The 24,279-nt window shown below is 40.0% G+C and overlaps 7 non-coding genes and 1 pseudogene across 7 annotated transcripts; 2 read left to right on the top strand and 6 right to left on the bottom strand.

Annotated features, from left to right (window-relative positions):
• Positions 1-1,621: 1,621 nt before the first annotated feature.
• On the bottom strand, positions 1,622-1,785 carry LOC134992678 (U1 spliceosomal RNA). The gene has a single exon (XR_010196798.1). It is a non-coding gene; the product is annotated as a U1 spliceosomal RNA (small nuclear RNA).
• Positions 1,786-1,936: 151 nt separating this feature from the next.
• Positions 1,937-2,100, bottom strand: LOC134992622 (U1 spliceosomal RNA). Its single transcript, XR_010196756.1, has one exon. It is a non-coding gene; the product is annotated as a U1 spliceosomal RNA (small nuclear RNA).
• A 670-nt stretch (positions 2,101-2,770) lies between these two features.
• Positions 2,771-2,934, bottom strand: LOC134992652 (U1 spliceosomal RNA). The gene has a single exon (XR_010196785.1). It is a non-coding gene; the product is annotated as a U1 spliceosomal RNA (small nuclear RNA).
• Positions 2,935-3,086: 152 nt separating this feature from the next.
• On the bottom strand, positions 3,087-3,250 carry LOC134992735 (U1 spliceosomal RNA). Its single transcript, XR_010196849.1, has one exon. It is a non-coding gene; the product is annotated as a U1 spliceosomal RNA (small nuclear RNA).
• Positions 3,251-3,921: 671 nt separating this feature from the next.
• LOC134992650 (U1 spliceosomal RNA) lies at positions 3,922-4,084 on the bottom strand. The gene has a single exon (XR_010196783.1). It is a non-coding gene; the product is annotated as a U1 spliceosomal RNA (small nuclear RNA).
• Positions 4,085-4,236: 152 nt separating this feature from the next.
• Positions 4,237-4,400, bottom strand: LOC134992714 (U1 spliceosomal RNA). Its single transcript, XR_010196829.1, has one exon. It is a non-coding gene; the product is annotated as a U1 spliceosomal RNA (small nuclear RNA).
• A 3,762-nt stretch (positions 4,401-8,162) lies between these two features.
• LOC134992688 (U1 spliceosomal RNA) lies at positions 8,163-8,341 on the top strand (annotated as a pseudogene).
• A 15,247-nt stretch (positions 8,342-23,588) lies between these two features.
• On the top strand, positions 23,589-23,751 carry LOC134992632 (U1 spliceosomal RNA). Its single transcript, XR_010196766.1, has one exon. It is a non-coding gene; the product is annotated as a U1 spliceosomal RNA (small nuclear RNA).
• Positions 23,752-24,279: the final 528 nt, after the last annotated feature.

Raw genomic sequence — 24,279 nt, 5'->3', positions numbered from 1 at the left:
CGTCTGGGGACAACAACTGCAGGGAGACCACATCTTTTCAGATGAACATGGGAGGGCGGAAGGCTGCCTAATACTGAAGCACCATCAAATATCAAACCATATCCAACAACTAGTACAAGCATTCCTGGGGGAAGGTCTGCAGCAGAAGGATTTGCATACGGTGATGTCATCCAAGCAGTGGGCCAAAGTTGGCTGGAACCCTCATCTGCATATAAAAAGAGAAAAGGGGCATGCAGGGCATGGCGGCCTTTTGCAGTGCTTGGATGACCCCTAGTTCGCATTAAACACCCCCACCCTCCTTTGGTGTGGGGCTCATGTTGGCCATGCCCCATCCCCTGAAGCATTCATGCTGATTCGGATTCCATAGAGAAAAGGGGCATGCAGGGCATGGCGGCCTTTTGCAGTGCTTGGATGACCCCTAGTTTGCATTAAACACCCCCACCCTCCTTTGGTGTGGGGCTCATGTTGGCCATGCCCCATCCCCTGAAGCATTCAAGCTGATTTCTTGCAGCAGCTGGGCACTGTAACATATAAAGAGCTGCGCGTTGCTGCCATTTTTACTCGTGCATTGAAGAGAGAGCGGAGAGGACGTGGCTATGTTCTCTCAGTGGAAATCTCAATATCAGTGCTCAGTATCAGTGGTTACTTATTGCTGCTCAGTAATACTAGTAGTGTGTCTCTCCTGCTCAGTGTCAGTTCTCAGTAGTATCCTCATCAGTGCTCAGTATCACTGCTCATTGTCTTGTGCTGCATTGTGGTGCTCAGCATACTACAGTACATTACTAATAGTCCAGTGCTGCATCTTGCTGCTCAGTGTCAGTTCTAGTATCCTCATCAGTGCTCACTATCACTGCTCATTGCATTGTGGTGTTCTGTATACTACAGTAACATAGTAATATAGTATATATAGAGGAGCGGGTTCGGTTCTCCGAGAACCGAATTCCCGACGAACTCCACGTGGTTTACACTGGTCCGAGGCAGGCTCGGTTGTTCCCGCCTGACTCGGAAAACCTGAACAAGGGAAAATGTCATCATCCCGCTGTCGGATTCTCGCGAGATTCGGATTCCATATAAAGAGCTGCGCGTTGCCGCCATTTTTACTCGTGCATTGAAGAGAGAGCGGAGAGGACGTGGCTATGTTCTCTCAGTGGAAATCTCAATATCAGTGCCCAGTATCAGTGGTTACTTATTGCTGCTCAGTAATACTAGTAGTGTGTCTCTCCTGCTCAGTGTCAGTTCTCTGTAGTATCCTCATCAGTGCTCAGTATCACTGCTCATTGTCTTGTGCTGCATTGTGGTGCTCAGCATACAACAGTACATTACTAATAGTCCAGTGCTGCATCTTGCTGCTCATGTTGGCTATGCCCCAGCCCCTGAAGCATTCAAGCTGATTTCTTGCAGCAGCTGGGCACTGTAACAGCTCCAGAGCTGCTCTGTAAGGCAAGTAAAAGGGTGTTGGCCCTGCAGCACTACCTGTAGTTTGCATTGTGCGTTGGAAGGCACAAAGTAAGCAGACAGGAGAAGTCAGGAGAGTGCACAAGGGCATAGAAGGCAGGGGCTCAAGAAAAGAGAAGTGGAAACAGACAGCAAACTAGGCTGGAGAGAGACCTGAGACAAAGAGATCTGAATTATACGAGTAGCCGACCAGAGGAAACACAAATTATGCAGTCAAGTGTCCCACATTTGGGGAAATCGTAGGAGCAGCACACCCAGAGTGCAATGGGTGAGCCTTGCCCTGGTAGAAGCACCTTCCTGATCATAGTATCTCACTTGGCAGGTAAGTAGGAGTTGGGCTTGAGCTGGGGAGGGTCGCTGCTCGGATACCCCCCTGTCAAGTGAAGGAGATCCAACTGAGGCAGCACAAGGAAACTCTCGAAAAAAAACAAGGCTAGAGGAAGATCTGAGGCAAAGAAATCTGACTTTTACCAGAGCTGACCAGAGGAAAGCACAAACACAGTCCCCCACTACCACAAATAATGCAGTCGAGTTTCCCACATTTGGGGAAATCACAGGGGTCAGCATACCCAGAATGCAATGAATGAACCTCACCCTGGGAGAACAATCTTCATGACCATGGTATCTCCTATGCAAAATAAGTATGATTTGGGATAGGGCTGGGGAGGGCCGCTGCTCAGGCACATCTCTGTCAAGTAAAGGAGATTCAACTGAGGCAGCACAAGGGAACTCTCATCTGGGGACAACAACTGCAGGGAGAACACATATTTTCAGATGAACATGGGAGAGCAGAAGGCTGCCTAATACTGAAGCACCCCAAACAACAAACCAAATGCAACAACTAGTACAAGCATTCCTGGGGGAAGGTCTGCAGAAGACGGATTTGCATACGGTGATGTCATCCAAGCAGTGGGCCAAAGTTGGCTGGAACCCTCATCTGCATATGAAAAGAGAAAAGGGGTATGCAGGGCATGGCGGCCTTTTGCGGCGCTTGGATGACCCTTAGTTCGCATTAAACACCTCCACCCTCCGTCGGTGTGGGGCTCATGTTGGCTATGCCCCAGCCCCTGAAGCATTCAAGCTGATTTCTTGCAGCAGCTGGGCACTGTAACAGCTCCAGAGCTGCTCTGAAAGGCAAGTAAAAGGGTGTGGGCCCTGCAGCACTACCTGTAGTTTGCATTGTGCGTTGGAAGGCACAAAGTAAGCAGACAGGAGAAGTCAGGAGAGTGCACAAGGGCATAGAAGGCAGCGGCTCAAGAAAAGAGAAGTGGAAACAGACAGCAAACTAGGCTGGAGAGAGACCTGAGACAAAGAGATCTGAATTATACGAGTAGCCGACTAGAGGAAACACAAATTATGCAGTCAAGTGTCCCACATTTGGGGAAATCGTAGGAGCAGCACACCCAGAGTGCAATGGGTGAGCCTTGCCCTGGGAGAAGCACCTTCATGATCATAGTATCTCACCTGGCAGGTAAGTAGGAGTTGGGCTAGAGATGGGGAGGGTCGCTGCTCGGGCACCCCCCTGTCAAGTGAAGGAGATCCAACTGAGGCAGCACAAGGAAACTCTCGAAAAAAGAACAAGGCTAGAGGAAGATCTGAGACAAAGAAATCTGTCTTTTACCAGAGCTGACCAGAGGAAAGCACAAACACAGTCCCCCACTACCACAATTAATGCAGTCGAGTTTCCCACATTTGGGGAAATCACAGGGGTCAGCATACCCAGAATGCAATGAATGAACCTCACCCTGGGAGAACAATCTTCATGACCATGGAAACTCCTATGCAAAATAAGTATGATTTGGGATAGGGCTGGGGAGGGCCGCTGCTCAGGCACATCTCTGTCAAGTAAAGGAGATTCAACTGAGGCAGCACAAGGGAACTCTCATCTGGGGACAACAACTGCAGGGAGAACACATATTTTCAGATGAACATGGGAGGGCAGAAGGCTGCCTAATACTGAAGCACCCCCAAACAACAAACCAAATGTAACAACTAGTAAAAGCATTCCTGGGAGAAGGTCTGCAGAAGACGGATTTGCATACGGTGATGTCATCCAAGCAGTGGGCCAAAGTTGGCTGGAACCCTCATCTGCATATGAAAAGAGAAAAGGGTTATGCAGGGCATGGCGGCCTTTTGCGGTGCTTGGATGACCCCTAGTTCGCATTAAATACCTCCACCCTCCTTCGGTGTGGGGCTCATGTTGGCTATGCCCCAGCCCCTGAAGCATTCAAGCTGATTTCTTGCAGCAGCTGGGCACTGTAACAGCTCCAGAGCTGCTCTGTACGGCAAGTAAAAGGGTGTGGGCCCTGCAGCACTACCTGTAGTTCGCATTGTGCGTTGGAAGGCACAAAGTAAGCAGACGGGAGAAGTCAGGATAGTGCGCAAGGGCATAGAAGGGAGCGGCTCAAGAAAACAGAAGTGGAAACAGACAGCAAACTAGGCTGGAGAGAGACCTGAGACAAAGAGATCTGAATTATACGAGAGCCGACCAGGGGAAACACAAATTATGCAGTCAAGTTTCCCACATTTGGGGAAATCGCAGGAGCAGCACACCCAGAGTGCAATGGGTGAGCCTTGCCCTGGGAGAAGCACCTTCATGATCATAGTATCTCACCTGGCAGGTATGTAGGAGTTGGGCTAGAGCTGGGGAGGGTCGCTGCTCGGGTACCCCCCTGTCAAGTGAAGGAGATCAAACTGAGGCAGCACAATGGAACTCTCGAAAGAAGAACAAGGCTAGAGGAAGATCTGAGACAAAGAAATCTGACTTTTACCAGAGCTGACAAGAGGAAAACACAAACACAGTCCCCCACTACCACAAATAATGCAGTTGAGTTTCCCACATTTGGGGAAATCACAGGGGTCAGCATACCCAGAATGCAATGAATGAACCTCACCCTGGGAGAACAATCTTTATGACCATGGTATCTCCTATGCAAAATAAGTATGATTTGAGATAGGGCTGGGGAGGGCCGCTGCTCAGGCACATCTCTGTCAAGTAAAGGAGATTCAACTGAGGCAGCACAAGGGAACTCTCATCTGGGGACAACAACTGCCGGGAGAACACATATTTTCAGATGAACATGGGAGGGCAGAAGGCTGCCTAATACTGAAGCACGCCCAAACAACAAACCAAATGCAACAACTAGTACAAGCATTCCTGGGAGAAGGTCTGCAGAAGACGGATTTACATACGGTGATGTCATCCAAGCAGTGGGCCAAAGTTGGCTGGAACCCTCATCTGCATATGTTGAAGATACAATTTGTGAATTGCATTTAACACTATCTCCCTTTCCTGGGGAGAAGATGGTAGGGCCGATTTGAAAAACCGGCGAGGAGGCACCTCTTCGAATTTCAGCTTGTAACCCTGAGAAACAATTTCTATTGCCTAGGGATCCACCTGCGAATGAACCCAGATGTGGCTGAAAACTCGAAGACGTGCCCTCAACTGGGCGGACTCCTTTAGCGGAGCCCCAGCGTCATGTGGGTGGATTTTGTAGAGGCCGGGGAGGACTTCTGTTCCTGGGAACTAGCTGTGTTGTGCAGCTTCTTCCCTCTGCCCTTACCTCTGGCAAGAAAGGACGCACCTCGTACTTTCTTGTTTCTCTGTGATCGAAAGGACTGCATTTGATAATGTGGTGCTTTCTTAGGCTGTGAGGGAATATAAGGCAAAAAATTTGATTTACCAGCTGTAGCTGTGGAGACTAGGTCCGAGAGACCTTTCCCAAACAATTCCTCACCCCTGTAAGGTAAAACCTCCATATGCCTTTTTGAGTCGGCATCACCTGTCCATTGCCGGGTCCATAGGACTCGTCTAGCAGAAATCGACATAGCGTTTATTCTAGAACCCAGTAGACTAATGTCACTTTGAGCATCTCTCATATATAGGACAGCATCTTTTATATGCCCTATGGTCAATAACATAGCATCCTTATCTAGGGTCTCAATCTCTGCTGATAAGGTATCTGTCCATGCTGCCACCGCGCTACAACCCCGGCCGACGCAATTGCCGGTCTGAGTAAGGTACCAGAATGTGTGTAAATGGACTTTAGGGTAACCTCCTGCTTGCGGTCAGCAGGGTCCCTGATGGTAGCCGTATCCTGGGATGGCAGCGCTACCTTTTTGGATAAGCGTGTCAATGCTTTATCCACCCTAGGGGAGGATTCCCACCGTATCCTGTCCATTGGCGGGAAAGGATACGCCATAAGAATCCTTTTGGGAATCTGCAGCTTTTTGTCTGGAGATTCCCAAGCTTTTTCACATAATTCGTTCAACTCATGTGAGGGGGGAAAGGTTATCTCAGGTTTCTTTCCCTTATACATGTGTACCCTCGTGTCAGGGACAGGGGACTCTGTGATGTGCAAAACATCTTTTATTGCAATAATCATATATCGAATACATTTAGCCAATTTTGGCTGTAACTTTGCATCATCGTAGTCGACACTGGAGTCAGAATCTGTGTCGGTATCTGTGTCAACTATTTGGGATAGTGGGCGCTTTTGAGACCCCGAAGGTCCCTGCGACATAGGGACAGGCATGGGTTGACTCCCTGACTGTTCCCTAGCTTCAGCTTTGTCTAATCTCTTGTGTAATAAGTTTACATTAGCACTTAAAACATTCCACATATCCATCCAGTCAGGTGTCGGCGTTGTCGATGGAGACACCACATTAATTTGCTCCTGCTCCTCTCTAGGAGAGCCTTCTACCTCAGACATGTCGACACACGTGTACCGACACACCATACACTCAGGGAATCCTCTTATCTGAGGACAGTTCCCCAACAAGGCCCTTTGGAGAGACAGAGAGAGAGAGTATGCCAGCACACACCCCAGCGCTATATGACCCAGGAAAAAAACACAATAATTTTATGTTTACCCAGTAGCGCTGTATTTCCATATATATATGCGCCTAATTATGTGCCCCCCTCTTCTTTAAGACCCTCTTTCTACCGTGGTATAAGCAGGGGAGAGTCCGTGGAGCTTCCCCTCAGCGGTGCTGTGGAGAAAATGGCGCTGGTGAGTGCTGAGGGAGAAGCCCCACCCCCTCAGCGACGGGCTTCTGTCCCGCTGAAATATAGTAAAAAAATGGCGGGGGCTCTTATATATATATACAGTGCCTAGCTGCATATATATTTATTTTGCCAAAGAGAGGTCTATATTGCTGCCCAGGGCGTCCCCCCTGCGCCCTTCACCCTTACACTGACTGCCGTGTGTGAGGTGTATTGGAGCAATGGAGCACAGCTTTACTGCTGTGCGTTACCTCAGTGAAGATCATGAAGTCTTCCGCCGCCTCTGAAGTCTTCTTTTCTTCTCATACTCACCCGGCTTCTATCTTCCGGCTCTGCGAGGGTGACGGCGGCGCGGCTCTGGGACGGACGGCGAGGGTGAGACCTGCGTACCGATCCCTCTGGAGCTAATGCTGTACAGTAGCCTAAGAAGCAGAGCCTATCAACTCACAGAAGTAGGTGTGCATCTCTCCCCTCCGCCCCTCGATGCAGGGAGTCTGTTGCCAGCAGGCTCCCTGAAAATAAAAAAATCTAACAAATATACTTTCTGTCAGGAAACTCAGGAGAGCTCCCTGAAAAGCACCCAGTCTCCTCTGGGCACAGTAGTAAACTGAGGTCTGGAGGAGGGGCATAGAGGGAGGAGCCAGTGCACACCCAGATCTAAAGTCTTTCTTAAAGTGCCCATGTCTCCTGCGGAGCCCGTCTATCCTTACGGAGTCCCCAGCATCCTCTAGGACGTAAGAGAAAAATTATGCTGGCAGAAAAATCCAATTGAGTGATTAAACAGCTCCAGAGCTGCTCTGTAAGGCAAGTAAAAGGGTGTGGGCCCTGCAGCACTACCTGTAGTTTGCATTGTGCATTGGAAGCCTAGTTTGCTGTCTGTTTCCACTTCTTTTTTCTTGAGCCCCTCCCGTCTATACCCTTGTGCACTATCCTGACTTCTCCTCCCGTCTGCTTACTTTGTGCCTTCCAATGCACAATGCAAACTACAGGTAGTGCTGCAGGGCCCACACCCTTTTACTTGCCTTATAGAGCAGCTCTTGAGCTGTTACAGTGCCCAGCTGCTGCAAGAAATCAGCGTGAATGCTTCAGGGGCTGGGGCATGGCCAACATGAGCCCCACACCGAAGGAGGGTGGGGGTGTTTAATGCGAACTAGGGGTCTCGCACAATGCGAACTACAGGTAGTGCTGCAGGGCCCACACCCTTTTACTTGCCTTACAGAGCAGCTCTGGAGCTGTTACAGTGCCCAGCTGCTGCAAGAAATCAGCTTGAATCCTTCAGGGGTTGGGGCATAGCCAACATGAGCCCCACACCGACGGAGGGTGGAGGTGTTTAATGCGAACTAGGGGTCATCCAAGTGCCGCAAAAGGCCGCCATGCCCTGCACGCCCCTTTTCTCTTTTCATATGCAGACGAGGGTTGAAGCCAACTTTGACCCACTGCTTGGATGACATCGCCATATGCAAATCCATCTGCTGCAGGCCTTCCCCCAGGAATGCTTGCACTAGTTGTTGCATTTGGTTTGTTGTTTGGGGGTGCTTCAGTATTAGGCAGCCTTCTGCCCTCCCATGTTCATCTGAAAATATGTGTTCTCCCTGCAGTTGTTGTCCCCAGATGAGAGTTCCCTTGTGCTGCCTCAGTTGAATCTCCTTTACTTGACAGAGATGTGCCTGAGCAGCGGCCCTCCCCAGCCCTATCCCAAATCATACTTATTTTGCATAGGAGATACCATGGTCATGAAGACTGTTCTCCCAGGGTGCGGTTCATTCATTGCATTCTGGGTATGCTCACCCCTGTGATTTCCCCAAATGTGGGAAACTCGACTGCATTATTTAATGCGAACTAGGGGTCATCCAAGCACCGCAAAAGGCCGCCATGCCCTGCATACCCCTTTTCTCTTTTCATAAGCAGACGAGGTTTGAAGCCAACTTTGACCCACTGCTTGGATGACATCACTTGCTGCCTTTCCAATGAAGCAAGTTTAATTTAATAATAGGTGAAAAACCATCCCTACAAAGGTGTTAATCAGATACTTGGCTTTGTGGACACTTTTCAGAGCACAAATTTGTTAGCATAAAAATAAAGCCAGAAAATGAAGAGCTGTTTAATCACTCAATTGGATTTTTCTGCCAGCATATTTCTTTTTCTCTGCAACCCACTGCTAAATTGTGCTTCCTAGCTGTTTTTATAAAATCACTGAATCAAATCTAACTCTGATTACATCAGAGAAGGCCAGGTACCCTACACCATAACAGGGGGTTTGACATTTTGACTTGTCTACTTAAAGATCACCAAAATCTGATAACAAGGTCAATTAAGTCCCTGGGTGGGATTGAACCACCAACCTTTTGGTTAATAGCCTTACACACTAACTGATTGCGCCACAGCGACACTTTGCAAAAGTACATACTGACAAAGGCTAATAAGCATTCATCTAGAACGATTCCTAGAAACATTTTAAAAAGTCAATAATGTGGAGAGTTTTTGTAAGATGTTTCTTCCATCAACCAATGAAGAAACACATTGGTACTTTCCCATGATGAGTGAGTGCTTCAGGATCTTTTGCACTTACATGTGCAGCAGAGTACTGTAATGGAAGCATGCTGGGTCCATAACCCAGAGGTAGGCAGATTGAAACTATCCTCTGCTATATGCATTTTTTTTTGTTAATTAAAGTAATCCAAAACTGGGATTGATATTTTTGCTCTTTTATTTTTACTTAAAGTACAATAACTTTTACCATTTTAATTTGTTTTAATAGTATATTGACAGTATTGTTTTCTTTCAAAAATCCAATTAATTTTCTTTACCCGATTATTAAAATGGTAATTGACAAAAACAAACTACATTGTCACCAGAAGAGCAATACAAAATGTACAAGTGATATATTAAAATCATCTTTCCAGCTTGAATTTCAATGATGCATTGGGGCAACGATTTTGTGAGAAACATCTTCACCCTTAAATAAAGATTTTCTTAATTCCTTACCTGTGTGCTAATTAGATATCACCTTGTTTTCACATTAAACAGACTTCCACATGAGAAAACAGCAAATATGCAGTGGCGTTAATGTTTCCTGGTGTCAACCTGTATTATTTCCGTAGATATTGAAATGAGGATGCATCTTGCTGCCTTTCCAATGAAACAAGTTTAATTTAGTAATAGGTGAAAAACCATCCCTACAAAGGTGTTAATCAGATACTTGGCTTTGTGGACACTTTTCAGAGAACAAATTTGTAATCATAAAAATAAAGCCAGAAAATGAAGAGCTGTTTAATCACTCAATTGGATTTTTCTGCCAGCATTTTTCTTTTTATCTGCAACCCACTGCTAAATTGTGCTTCCTAGCTGTTTTTTTATAAAATCACTTAATCAAATCTAACTCTGATTACATCAGAGAAGGCCAGGTACCCTATACCATAAGAGGGGGTTTGCAATTTTGACTTGTCTACTTAAATATCACCAAAATCTGATCACAAGGTCAATTACGTCCCTGGGTGGAATTGAACCACCAACCTTTTTATAAATAGCTGAACACACTAACCGATTGCGCCACAGAGACACTTTGCAAAAAGCACATACTGACAAAGACTAATAAGCATTCATCTAGAACGTTTCCTAGAAAAACTTTAAAAAGTCAATAATCTGGAGAGTTTTTGTAAGATGTTTCTTCCAGCAACCAATGAAGAAACACATTGGTACTTTCGCATGATGAGTGAGTGCTTCAGGATCTCTTGCACTTACATGTGCAGCAGAGTACTGCAATGGAAGCATGCTGGGCCCATAACCCAGAGGTAGGCAGATTGAAACTATCCTTTGCTATATGATTTTTTTTTTTTTGTTCATTAAAGTAATCCAAAACTGGGATTGATATTTTAGCTTTTATTTTTACTTAAAGTACAATAACTTTTACCATTTTAATTTGTTTTAATAGTATATTGACAGTATTGTTTTCTTTCAAAAATCCACTTAATTTTCTTTACCCTATTATTAAAATGGTAATTGACAAAAACAAACTACATTGTCACCATAAGAGCAATACAAAATGTACAAGTGATATATTAAAATCATCTTTCCAGCTTGAATTTCAATGATGCATTGGGGCAACGATTTTGTGAGAAACATCTTCACCCTTAAATAAAGATTTTCTTAATTCCTTACCTGTGTGCTAATTAGATATCACCTTGTTTTCACATTAAACAGACTTCCACATGAGAAAGCAGCAAGGATGCAGTGGCGTTAATGTTTCCTGGTGTCAACCTGTATTATTTCAGTAGATATTGAAATGAGGATGCATCTTGCTGCCTTTCCAATGAAGCAAGTTTAATTTAGTAATAGGTGAAAAACCATCCCTACAAATATGTTAATCAGATACTTGGCTTTGTGGACACTTTTCAGAGAACAAATTAGTTAGCATAAAAATAAAGCCAGAAAATGAAGAGCTGTTTAATCACTCAATTGGATTTTTCTGCCAGCATATTTCTTTTTCTCTGCAACCCACTGCCAAATTGAGCTTCCTAGCTGTTTTTATAAAATCACTGAATCAAATCTAACTCTGATTACATCAGAGAAGGCCAGGTACCCTACACCATAACAGGGGGTTTGAAATTTTGACTTGTCTACTTAAAGATCATCAAAATCTGATAACAAGGTCAATTAAGTCCCTGGGTGGGATTGAACAACCAACCTTTTGGTTAATAGCCTTACACACTAACTGATTGCGCCACAGCTACACTTTGCAAAAGTACATACTGACAAAGGCTAATAAGCATTCATCTAGAACGATTCCTAGAAACATTTTAAAAAGTCAATAATGTGGAGAGTTTTTGTAAGATGTTTCTTCCATCAACCAATGAAGAAACACATTGGTACTTTCCCATGATAAGTGAGTGCTTCAGGACCTCTTGCACTTACATGTGCAGCAGAGTACTGTAATGGAAGCATGCTGGGTCCATAACCCAGAGGTAGGCAGATTGAAACTATCCTCTGCTATATGCATTTTTTTTTGTTAATTAAAGTAATCCAAAACTGGGATTGATATTTTTGCTCTTTTATTTTTACTTAAAGTACAATAACTTTTACCATTTTAATTTGTTTTAATAGTATATTGACAGTATTGTTTTCTTTCAAAAATCCACTTAATTTTCTTTACCCGATTATTAAAATGGTAATTGACAAAAACAAACTACATTGTCACCAGAAGAGCAATACAAAATGTACAAGTGATATATTAAAATCATCTTTCCAGCTTGAATTTCAATGATGCATTGGGGCAACGATTTTGTGAGAAACATCTTCACCCTTAAATAAAGATTTTCTTAATTCCTTACCTGTGTGCTAATTAGATATCACCTTGTTTTCACATTAAACAGACTTCCACATGAGAAAACAGCAAAGATGCAGTGGCGTTAATGTTTCCTGGTGTCAACCTGTATTATTTCAGTAGACATTGAAATGAAGATGCATCTTGCTGCCTTTCCAATGAAGCAAGTTTAATTTAGTAATAGGTGAAAAACCATCCCTACAAAGGTGTTAATCAGAGACTTGGCTTTGTGGACACTTTTCAGAGAACAAATTTGTTAGTATAAAAATAAAGCCAGAAAATGAAGAGCTGTTTAATCACTCAATTGGATTTTTCTGCCAGCATATTTCTTTTTCTCTGCAACCCACTGCTAAATTGTTCTTCCTAGCTGTTTTTATAAAATCACTGAATCAAATCTAACTCTGATTACATTAGAGAAGGCCAGGTACCCTACACCATAACAGGGGGTTTGAAATTTTGACTTGTCTACTTAAAGATCACCAAAATCTGATAACAAGGTCAATTAAGTCCCTTGGTGGGATTGAACCACCAACCTTTTGGTTAATAGCCTTACACACTAACTGATTGCGCCACAGCGACACTTTTCAAAAGAACATACTGACAAAGGCTAATAAGCATTCATCTAGAACGATTCCTAGAAACATTTTAAAAAGTCAATAATGTGGAGAGTTTTTGTAAGATGTTTCTTCCATCAACCAATGAAGAAACACATTGGTACTTTCCCATGATGAGTGAGTGCTTCAGGATCTCTTGCACTTACATGTGCAGCAGAGTACTGTAATGGAAGCATGCTGGGTCCATAACCCAGAGGTAGGCAGATTGAAACTATCCTCTGCTATATGCATTTTTTTTGTTAATTAAAGTAATCCAAAACTGGGATTGATATTTTTGCTCTTTTATTTTTACTTAAAGTACAATAACTTTTACCATTTTAATTTGTTTTAATAGTATATTGACAGTATTGTTTTCTTTCAAAAATCCTATTAATTTTCTTTACCCGATTATTAAAATGGTAATTGACAAAAACAAACTACATTGTCACCAGAAGAGCAATACAAAATGTACAAGTGATATATTAAAATCATCTTTCCAGCTTGAATTTCAATGATGCATTGGGGCAACGATTTTGTGAGAAACATCTTCACCCTTAAATAAAGATGTTCTTAATTCCTTACCTGTGTGCTAATTAGATATCACCTTGTTTTCACATTAAACAGACTTCCACATGAGAAAACAGCAAAGATGCAGTGGCGTTAATGTTTCCTGGTGTCAACCTGTATTATTTCCGTAGATATTGAAATGAGGATGCATCTTGCTGCCTTTCCAATGAAGCAAGTTTAATTTAGTAATAGGTGAAAAACCATCCCTACAAAGATGTTAATCAGATACTTGGCTTTGTGGACACTTTTCAGAGAACAAATTTGTTATCATAAAAATAAAGCCAGAAAATGAAGAGCTGTTTAATCACTCAATTGGATTTTTCTGCCAGCATTTTTCTTTTTCTCTGCAACCCACTGCTAAATTGTGCTTCCTAGCTGTTTTTTTATAAAATCACTTAATCAAATCTAACTCTGATTACATCAGAGAAGGCCAGGTACCCTACACCATAAGAGGGGGTTTGCAATTTTGACTTGTCTACTTAAATATTACCAAAATCTGATCACAAGGTCAATTACGTCCCTGGATGGGATTGAACCACCAACCTTTTGATTAATAGCTGAACACACTAACCGATTGCGCCACAGAGACACTTTGCGAAAAGTCCATACTGACAAAGACTAATAAGCATTCATCTAGAACGTTTCCTAGAAAAACTTTAAAAAGTCAATAATCTGGAGAGTTTTTGTAAGATGTTTCTTCCAGCAACCAATGAAGAAACACATTGGTACTTTCGCATGATGAGTGAGTGCTTCAGGATCTCTTGCACTTACATGTGCAGCAGAGTACTGCAATGGAAGCATGCTGGGCCCATAACCCAGAGGTAGGCAGATTGAAACTATCCTTTGCTATATGCATTTTTTTTTTGTTCATTAAAGTAATCCAAAACTGGGATTGATATTTTAGCTTTTATTTTTACTTAAAGTACAATAACTTTTACCATTTTAATTTGTTTTAATAGTATATTGACAGTATTGTTTTCTTTCAAAAATCCAATTAATTTTCTTTACCCGATTATTAAAATGGTAATTGACAAAAACAAACTACATTGTCACCAGAAGAGCAATACAAAATGTACAAGGGATATATTAAAATCATCTTTCCAGCTTGAATTTCAATGATGCATTGGGGCAACGATTTTGTGAGAAACATCTTCACCCTTAAATAAAGATTTTCTTAATTCCTTACCTGTGTGCTAATTAGATATCACCTTGTTTTCACATTAAACAGACTTCCACATGAGAAAGCAGCAAGGATGCAGTGGCGTTAATGTTTCCTGGTGTCAACCTGTATTATTTCAGTAGATATTGAAATGAGGATGCATCTTGCTGCCTTTCCAATGAAGCAAGTTTAATTTAGTAATAGGTGAAAAACCATCCCTACAAATATGTTAATCAGATACTTGGCTTTGTGGACACTTTTCAGAGAACAAATTCGTTAGCATAAAAATAAAGCCAGAAAATGAAGAGCTGTTTAATCACTCAATTGGATTTTTCTGCCAGCATATTTCTTTTTCTCTGCAACCCACTGCTAAATTGTGCTTCCTAGCTGTTTTTTTTATAAAATCACTTATTCAAATCTAACTCTGATTACATCAGAGTAGGCCAGGTACCCTACACCATAAGAAGGGGGTTTGAAATTTTGACTTGTCTACTTAAAGATCACCAAAATCTGATAACAAGGTCAATTACATCCCTGTGTGGGATTGAACCACCAACCCTTTGATTAATAACCAAACACACTAACAGATTGCGCCACAGAGACACTTTACAAACGTACATACTGACAAAGGCTAATAAGCATTCATCTAGAACGTTTCCTAGAAAAACTTTAAAAAGTCAATAATCTGGAGAGTTTTTGTAAGATGTTTCTTCCATCAACCAACGAAGAAACACATTGGTACTTTCCCATGATGAGTGAGTGCTTCAGGATCTCTTGCACTTACATGTGCAGCAGAGTACTGCAATGGAAAAATGCTGGGCCCATAACCCAGAGGTAGGCAGATTGAAACTATCCTCTGCTATATGCATTTTTTTTTGTTAATTAAAGTAATCCAAAACTGGGATTGATATTTTTGCTCTTTTATTTTTACTTAAAGTACAATAACTTTTACCATTTTAATTTGTTTTAATAGTATATTGACAGTATTGTTTTCTTTCAAAAATCCACTTAATTTTCTTTACCCTATTATTAAAATGGTAATTGACAAAAACAAACTACATTGTCACCAGAAGAGCAATACAAAATGTACAAGTGATATATTAAAATCATCTTTCCAGCTTGAATTTCAATGATGCATTGGGGCAACGATTTTGTGAGAAACACCTTCACCCTTAAATAAAGATTTTCTTAATTCCTTACCTGTGTGCTAATTAGATATCACCTTGTTTTCACATTAAACAGACTTTCACATGCGAAAACAGCAAATATGCAGTGGCGTTAATGTTTCCTGGTGTCAACCTGTATTATTTCCGTAGATATTGAAATGAGGATGCATCTTGCTGCCTTTCCAATGAAGCAAGTTTAATTTAGTAATAGGTGAAAAACCATCCCTACAAAGATGTTAATCAGATACTTGGCTTTGTGGACACTTTTCAGAGAACAAATTTGTAATCATAAAAATAAAGCCAGAAAATGAAGAGCTGTTTAATCACTCAATTGGATTTTTCTGCCAGCATTTTTCTTTTTCTCTGCAACCCACTGCTAAATTGTGCTTCCTAGCTGTTTTTTTATAAAATCACTTAATCAAATCTAACTCTGATTACATCAGAGAAGGCCAGGTACCCTATACCATAAGAGGGGGTTTGCAATTTTGACTTGTCTACTTAAATATCACCAAAATCTGATCACAAGGTCAATTACGTCCCTGGGTGGGATTGAACCACCAACCTTTTGATAAATAGCTGAACACACTAACCGATTGCGCCACAGAGACACTTTGCAAAAAGCACATACTGACAAAGACTAATAAGCATTCATCTAGAACGTTTCCTAGAAAAACTTTAAAAAGTCAATAATCTGGAGAGTTTTTGTAAGATGTTTCTTCCAGCAACCAATGAAGAAACACATTGGTACTTTCGCATGATGAGTGAGTGCTTCAGGATCTCTTGCACTTACATGTGCAGCAGAGTACTGCAATGGAAGCATGCTGGGCCCATAACTCAGAGGTAGGCAGATTGAAACTATCCTTTGCTATATGAATTTTTTTTTTTGTTCATTAAAGTAATCCAAAACTGGGATTGATATTTTAGCTTTTATTTTTACTTAAAGTACAATAACTTTTACCATTTTAATTTGTTTTAATAGTATATTGACAGTATTGTTTTCTTTCAAAAATCCACTTAATTTTCTTTACCCTATTATTAAAATGGTAATTGACAAAAACAAACTACATTGTCACCATAAGAGCAATACAAAATGTACAAGTGATATATTAAAATCATCTTTCCAGCTTGAATTTCAATGATGCATTGGGGCAACGATTTTGTGAGAAACATCTTCACCCTTAAATAAAGATTTTCTTAATTCCTTACCTGTGTGCTAATTAGATATCACCTTGTTTTCACATTAAACAGACTTCCACATGAGAAAGCAGCAAGGATGCAGTGGCGTTAATGTTTCCTGGTGTCAACCTGTATTATTTCAGTAGATATTGAAATGAGGATGCATCTTGCTGCCTTTCCAATGAAGCAAGTTTAATTTAGTAATAGGTGAAAAACCATCCCTACAAATATGTTAATCAGATACTTGGCTTTGTGGACACTTTTCAGAGAACAAATTAGTTAGCATAAAAATAAAGCCAGAAAATGAAGAGCTGTTTAATCACTCAATTGGATTTTTCTGCCAGCATATTTCTTTTTCTCTGCAACCCACTGCCAAATTGTGCTTCCTAGCTGTTTTTATAAAATCACTGAATCAAATCTAACTCTGATTACATCAGAGAAGGCCAGGTACCCTACACCATAACAGGGGGTTTGAAATTTTGACTTGTCTACTTAAAGATCACCAAAATCTGATAACAAGGTCAATTAAGTCCCTGGGTGGGATTGAATAACCAACCTTTTGGTTAATAGCCTTACACACTAACTGATTGCGCCACAGCTACACTTTGCAAAAGTACATACTGACAAAGGCTAATAAGCATTCATCTAGAACGATTCCTAGAAACATTTTAAAAAGTCAATAATGTGGAGAGTTTTTGTAAGATGTTTCTTCCATCAACCAATGAAGAAACACATTGGTACTTTCCCATGATAAGTGAGTGCTTCAGGACCTCTTGCACTTACATGTGCAGCAGAGTACTGTAATGGAAGCATGCTGGGTCCATAACCCAGAGGTAGGCAGATTGAAACTATCCTCTGCTATATGCATTTTTTTTTGTTAATTAAAGTAATCCAAAACTGGGATTGATATTATTGCTCTTTTATTTTTACTTAAAGTACAATAACTTTTACCATTTTAATTTGTTTTAATAGTATATTGACAGTATTGTTTTCTTTCAAAAATCCACTTAATTTTCTTTACCCGATTATTAAAATGGTAATTGACAAAAACAAACTACATTGTCACCAGAAGAGCAATACAAAATGTACAAGTGATATATTAAAATCATCTTTCCAGCTTGAATTTCAATGATGCATTGGGGCAACGATTTTGTGAGAAACATCTTCACCCTTAAATAAAGATTTTCTTAATTCCTTACCTGTGTGCTAATTAGATATCACCTTGTTTTCATATTAAACAGACTTCCACATGCGAAAGCAGCAAGGATGCAGTGGCGTTAATGTTTCCTGGTGTCAACCTGTATTATTTCAGTAGACATTGAAATGAAGATGCATCTTGCTGCCTTTCCAATGAAGCAAGTTTAATTTAGTAATAGGTGAAAAACCATCCCTACAAAGGTGTTAATCAGAGACTTGGCTTTGTGGACACTTTTCAGAGAACAAATTTGTTAGTATAAAAATAAAGCCAGAAAATGAAGAGCTGTTTAATCACTCAATTGGATTTTTCTGCCAGCATATTTCTTTTTCTCTGCAACCCACTGCTAAATTGTTCTTCCTAGCTGTTTTTATAAAATCACTGAATCAAATCTAACTCTGATTACATTAGAGAAGGCCAGGTACCCTACACCATAATAGGGGGTTTGAAATTTTGACTTGTCTACTTAAAGATCACCAAAATCTGATAACAAGGTCAATTAAGTCCCTTGGTGGGATTGAATCACCAACCTTTTGGTTAATAGCCTTACACACTAACTGATTGCGCCACAGCGACACTTTGCAAAAGAACATACTGACAAAGGCTAATAAGCATTCATCTAGAACGATTCCTAGAAACATTTTAAAAAGTCAATAATGTGGAGAGTTTTTGTAAGATGTTTCTTCCATCAACCAATGAAGAAACACATTGGTACTTTCCCATGATGAGTGAGTGCTTCAGGATCTCTTGCACTTACATGTGCAGCAGAGTACTGTAATGGAAGCATGCTGGGTCCATAACCCAGAGGTAGGCAGATTGAAACTATCCTCTGCTATATGCATTTTTTTTGTTAATTAAAGTAATCCAAAACTGGGATTGATATTTTTGCTCTTTTATTTTTACTTAAAGTACAATAACTTTTACCATTTTAATTTGTTTTAATAGTATATTGACAGTATTGTTTTCTTTCAAAAATCCTATTAATTTTCTTTACCCGATTATTAAAATGGTAATTGACAAAAACAAACTACATTGTCACCAGAAGAGCAATACAAAATGTACAAGTGATATATTAAAATCATCTTTCCAGCTTGAATTTCAATGATGCATTGGGGCAACGATTTTGTGAGAAACATCTTCACCCTTAAATAAAGATGTTCTTAATTCCTTACCTGTGTGCTAATTAGATATCACCTTGTTTTCACATTAAACAGACTTCCACATGAGAAAACAGCAAAGATGCAGTGGCGTTAATGTTTCCTGGTGTCAACCTGTATTATTTCCGTAGATATTGAAATGAGGATGCATCTTGCTGCCTTTCCAATGAAGCAAGTTTAATTTAGTAATAGGTGAAAAACCATCCCTACAAAGATGTTAATCAGATACTTGGCTTTGTGGACACTTTTCAGAGAACAAATTTGTTATCATAAAAATAAAGCCAGAAAATGAAGAGCTGTTTAATCACTCAATTGGATTTTTCTGCCAGCATTTTTCTTTTTCTCTGCAACCCACTGCTAAATTGTGCTTCCTAGCTGTTTTTTTATAAAATCACTTAATGAAATCTAACTCTGATTACATCAGAGAAGGCCAGGTACCCTACACCATAAGAGGGGGTTTGCAATTTTGACTTGTCTACTTAAATATTACCAAAATCTGATCACAAGGTCAATTACGTCCCTGGATGGGATTGAACCACCAACCTTTTGATTAATAGCTGAACACACTAACCGATTGCGCCACAGAGACACTTTGCGAAAAGTACATACTGACAAAGACTAATAAGCATTCATCTAGAACGTTTCCTAGAAAAACTTTAAAAAGTCAATAATCTGGAGAGTTTTTGTAAGATGTTTCTTCCAGCAACCAATGAAGAAACACATTGGTACTTTCGCATGATGAGTGAGTGCTTCAGGATCTCTTGCACTTACATGTGCAGCAGACTACTGCAATGGAAGCATGCTGGGCCCATAACCAAGAGGTAGGCAGATTGAAACTATCCTTTGCTATATGCATTTTTTTTTTGTTCATTAAAGTAATCCAAAACTGGGATTGATATTTTAGCTTTTATTTTTACTTAAAGTACAATAACTTTTACCATTTTAATTTGTTTTAATAGTATATTGACAGTATTGTTTTCTTTCAAAAATCCAATTAATTTTCTTTACCCGATTATTAAAATGGTAATTGACAAAAACAAACTACATTGTCACCAGAAGAGCAATACAAAATGTACAAGTGATATATTAAAATCATCTTTCCAGCTTGAATTTCAATGATGCATTGGGGCAACGATTTTGTGAGAAACATCTTCACCCTTAAATAAAGATTTTCTTAATTCCTTACCTGTGTGCTAATTAGATATCACCTTGTTTTCACATTAAACAGACTTCCACATGAGAAAGCAGCAATGATGCAGTGGCGTTAATGTTTCCTGGTGTCAACCTGTATTATTTCAGTAGATATTGAAATGAGGATGCATCTTGCTGCCTTTCCAATGAAGCAAGTTTAATTTAGTAATAGGTGAAAAACCATCCCTACAAATATGTTAATCAGATACTTGGCTTTGTGGACACTTTTCAGAGAACAAATTCGTTAGCATAAAAATAAAGCTAGAAAATGAAGAGCTGTTTAATCACTCAATTGGATTTTTCTGCCAGCATATTTCTTTTTCTCTGCAACCCACTGCTAAATTGTGCTTCCTAGCTGTTTTTTTTATAAAATCACTTATTCAAATCTAACTCTGATTACATCAGAGTAGGCCAGGTACCCTACACCATAAGAAGGGGGTTTGAAATTTTGACTTGTCTACTTAAAGATCACCAAAATCTGATAACAAGGTCAATTACATCCCTGGGTGGGATTGAACCACCAACCCTTTGATTAATAACCAAACACACTAACAGATTGCGCCACAGAGACACTTTACAAATGTACATACTGACAAAGGCTAATAAGCATTCATCTAGAACGTTTCCTAGAAAAACTTTAAAAAGTCAATAATCTGGAGAGTTTTTGTAAGATGTTTCTTCCATCAACCAACGAAGAAACACATTGGTACTTTCCCATGATGAGTGAGTGCTTCAGGATCTCTTGCACTTACATGTGCAGCAGAGTACTGCAATGGAAAAATGCTGGGCCCATAACCCAGAGGTAGGCAGATTGAAACTATCCTCTGCTATATGCATTTTTTTTTGTTAATTAAAGTAATCCAAAACTGGGATTGATATTTTTGCTCTTTTATTTTTACTTAAAGTACAATAACTTTTACCATTTTAATTTGTTTTAATAGTATATTGACAGTATTGTTTTCTTTCAAAAATCCACTTAATTTTCTTTACCCTATTATTAAAATGGTAATTGACAAAAACAAACGACATTGTCACCAGAAGAGCAATACAAAATGTACAAGTGATATATTAAAATCATCTTTCCAGCTTGAATTTCAATGATGCATTGGGGCAACGATTTTGTGAGAAACACCTTCACCCTTAAATAAAGATTTTCTTAATTCCTTACCTGTGTGCTAATTAGATATCACCTTGTTTTCACATTAAACAGACTTCCACATGCGAAAGCAGCAAGGATGCAGTGGCGTTAATGTTTCCTGGTGTCAACCTGTATTATTTCAGTAGACATTGAAATGAGGATGCATCTTGCTGCCTTTCCAATGAAGCAAGTTTAATTTAGTAATAGGTGAAAAACCATCCCTACAAAGGTGTTAATCAGAGACTTGGCTTTGTGGACACTTTTCAGAGAACAAATTTGTTAGCATAAAAATAAAGCCAGAAAATGAAGAGCTGTTTAATCACTCAATTGGATTTTTTTGCCAGCATATTTCTTTTTCTCTGCAACCCACTGCTAAATTGTGCTTCCTAGCTGTTTTTATAAAATCACTGAATCAAATCTAACTCTGATTACATCAGAGAAGGCCAGGTACCCTACACCATAAGAGGGGGTTTGAAATTTTGACTTGTCTACTTAAAGATCACCAAAATCTGATAACAAGGTCAATTACGTCCCTGGGTGGGATTGAACCACCAACCTTTTGGTTAATAACCATACACACTAACTGATTGCGCCACAGCGACACTTTGCAAAAGTACATACTGACAAAGGCTAATAAGCATATATCTAGAACGTTTCCTAGAAACATTTTAAAAAGTCAATAATGTGGAGAGTTTTTGTAAGATGTTTCTTCCATCAACCAATGAAGAAACACATTGGTACTTTCCCATGATAAGTGAGTGCTTCAGGACCTCTTGCACTTACATGTGCAGCAGAGTACTGTAATGGAAGCATGCTGGGTCCATAACCCAGAGGTAGGCAGATTGAAACTATCCTTTGCTATATGCATTTTTTTTTGTTAATTAAAGTAATCCAAAACTGGGATTGATATTTTTGCTCTTTTATTTTTACTTAAAGTACAATAACTTTTACCATTTTAATTTGTTTTAATAGTATATTGACAGTATTGTTTTCTTTCAAAAATCCAATTAATTTTCTTTACCCGATTATTAAAATGGTAATTGACAAAAACAAACTACATTGTCACCAGAAGAGCAATACAAAATGTACAAGTGATATATTAAAATCATCTTTCCAGCTTGAATTTCAATGATGCATTGGGGCAACGATTTTGTGAGAAACATCTTCACCCTTAAATAAAGATTTTCTTAATTCCTTACCTGTGTGCTAATTAGATATCACCTTGTTTTCACATTAAACAGACTTCCACATGAGAAAGCAGCAAGGATGCAGTGGCGTTAATGTTTCCTGGTGTCAACCTGTATTATTTCTGTAGATATTGAAATGAGGATGCATCTTGCTGCCTTTCCAATGAAGCAAGTTTAATTTAGTAATAGGTGAAAAACCATCCCTACAAAGGTGTTAATCAGAGACTTGGCTTTGTGGACACTTTTCAGAGAACAAATTTGTTAGCATAAAAATAAAGCCAGAAAATGAAGAGCTGTTTAATCACTCAATTGGATTTTTTTGCCAGCATATTTCTTTTTCTCTGCAACCCACTGCTAAATTGTGCTTCCTAGCTGTTTTTATAAAATCACTGAATCAAATCTAACTCTGATTACATCAGAGAAGGCCAGGTACCCTACACCATAAGAGGGGGTTTGAAATTTTGACTTGTCTACATAAAGATCACCAAAATCTGATAACAAGGTCAATTACGTCCCTGGGTGGGATTGAACCACCAACCTTTTGGTTAATAGCCTTACACACTAACTGATTGCGCCACAGCGACACTTTGCAAAAGCATATACTGAAAAAGGCTAATAAGCATTCATCTAGAACGTTTCCTAGAAACATTTTAAAAAGTCAATAATGTGGAGAGTTTTTGTAAGATGTTTCTTCCATCAACCAATGAAGAAACACATTGGTACTTTCCCATGATGAGTGAGTGCTTCAGGATCTCTTGCACATACATGTGCAGCAGAGTACTGTAATGGAAGCATGCTGGGTCCATAACCCAGAGGTAGGCAGATTGAAACTATCCTCTGCTATATGCATTTTTTTTGTTAATTAAAGTAATCCAAAACTGGGATTGACATTTTTGCTCTTTTATTTTTACTTAAAGTACAATAACTTTTACCATTTTAATTTGTTTTAATAGTATATTGACAGTATTGTTTTCTTTCAAAAATTCACTTAATTTTCTTTTCTGTGTGCTAATTAGATATCACCTTGTTTTCACATTAAATAGACTACCACATGAGAAAGCAGCAAGGATGCAGTGGCGTTAATGTTTCCTGGTGGTAGTGGGGTACTGTGTTTGTGCTTTCCTCTGGTCAGCTCTGGTAAAAGTCAGATTTCTTTGTCTCAGATCTTCCTCTAGCCTTGTTCTTCTTTCGAGAGTTCCCTTGTGCTGCCTCAGTTGGATCTCCTTCACTTGACAGGGGCGTACCCGAGCAGCGACCCTCCCCAGCACTAGCCCAACTCCTACTTACCTGCCAGGTGAGATACTATGATCATGAAGGTGCTTCTCCCAGGGCAAGGCTCACCCATTGCACTCTGGGTGTGCTGCTCCTGCGATTTCCCCAAATGTGGGAAACTTGACTGCATAATTTGTGTTTCCCCTGGTCGGCTCTCGTATAATTCAGATCTCTTTGTCTCAGGTCTCTCTCCAGCCTAGTTTGCTGTCTGTTTCCACTTCTCTTTTCTTAAACCGCTCCCTTCTATGCCCTTGCGCACCTTAATTAAATCTAACTCTGATTACGTCAGAGAAGGCCAGGTACCCTACACCATAAGAGGGGGTTTGAAATTTTGACTTGTCTACTTAAAGATCACCAAAATCTGATCACAAGGTCAATTACATCACTGGGTGGGAACCTTTTGGTTAATAGCCCATGTAAGTGCAAGAGATCCTGAAGCACTCACTCATCATGGGAAAGTACCAATGTGTTTCTTACAAAAATTCTCCAGATTATTGACTTTTTAAAGTTTTTCTAGGAAACGTTCTAGATGAATGCTTATTAGCCTTTGTCAGTATGTACTTTCGCAAAGTGTCGCTATGGCGCAATCAGTTAGTGTGTATGGCTATTAACCTAAAGGTTGGTGATTCAATCCCACCCAGGGACGTAATTGACCTTGTTATCAGATTTTGGTGATCTTTAAGTAGACAAGTCAAAAT

Source organism: Pseudophryne corroboree, unplaced genomic scaffold (assembly GCF_028390025.1).
Source record: "Pseudophryne corroboree isolate aPseCor3 unplaced genomic scaffold, aPseCor3.hap2 scaffold_1218, whole genome shotgun sequence".
NCBI lineage: Eukaryota > Metazoa > Chordata > Amphibia > Anura > Myobatrachidae > Pseudophryne > Pseudophryne corroboree.
This window is presented reverse-complemented; position numbering and strand designations above follow the sequence as displayed.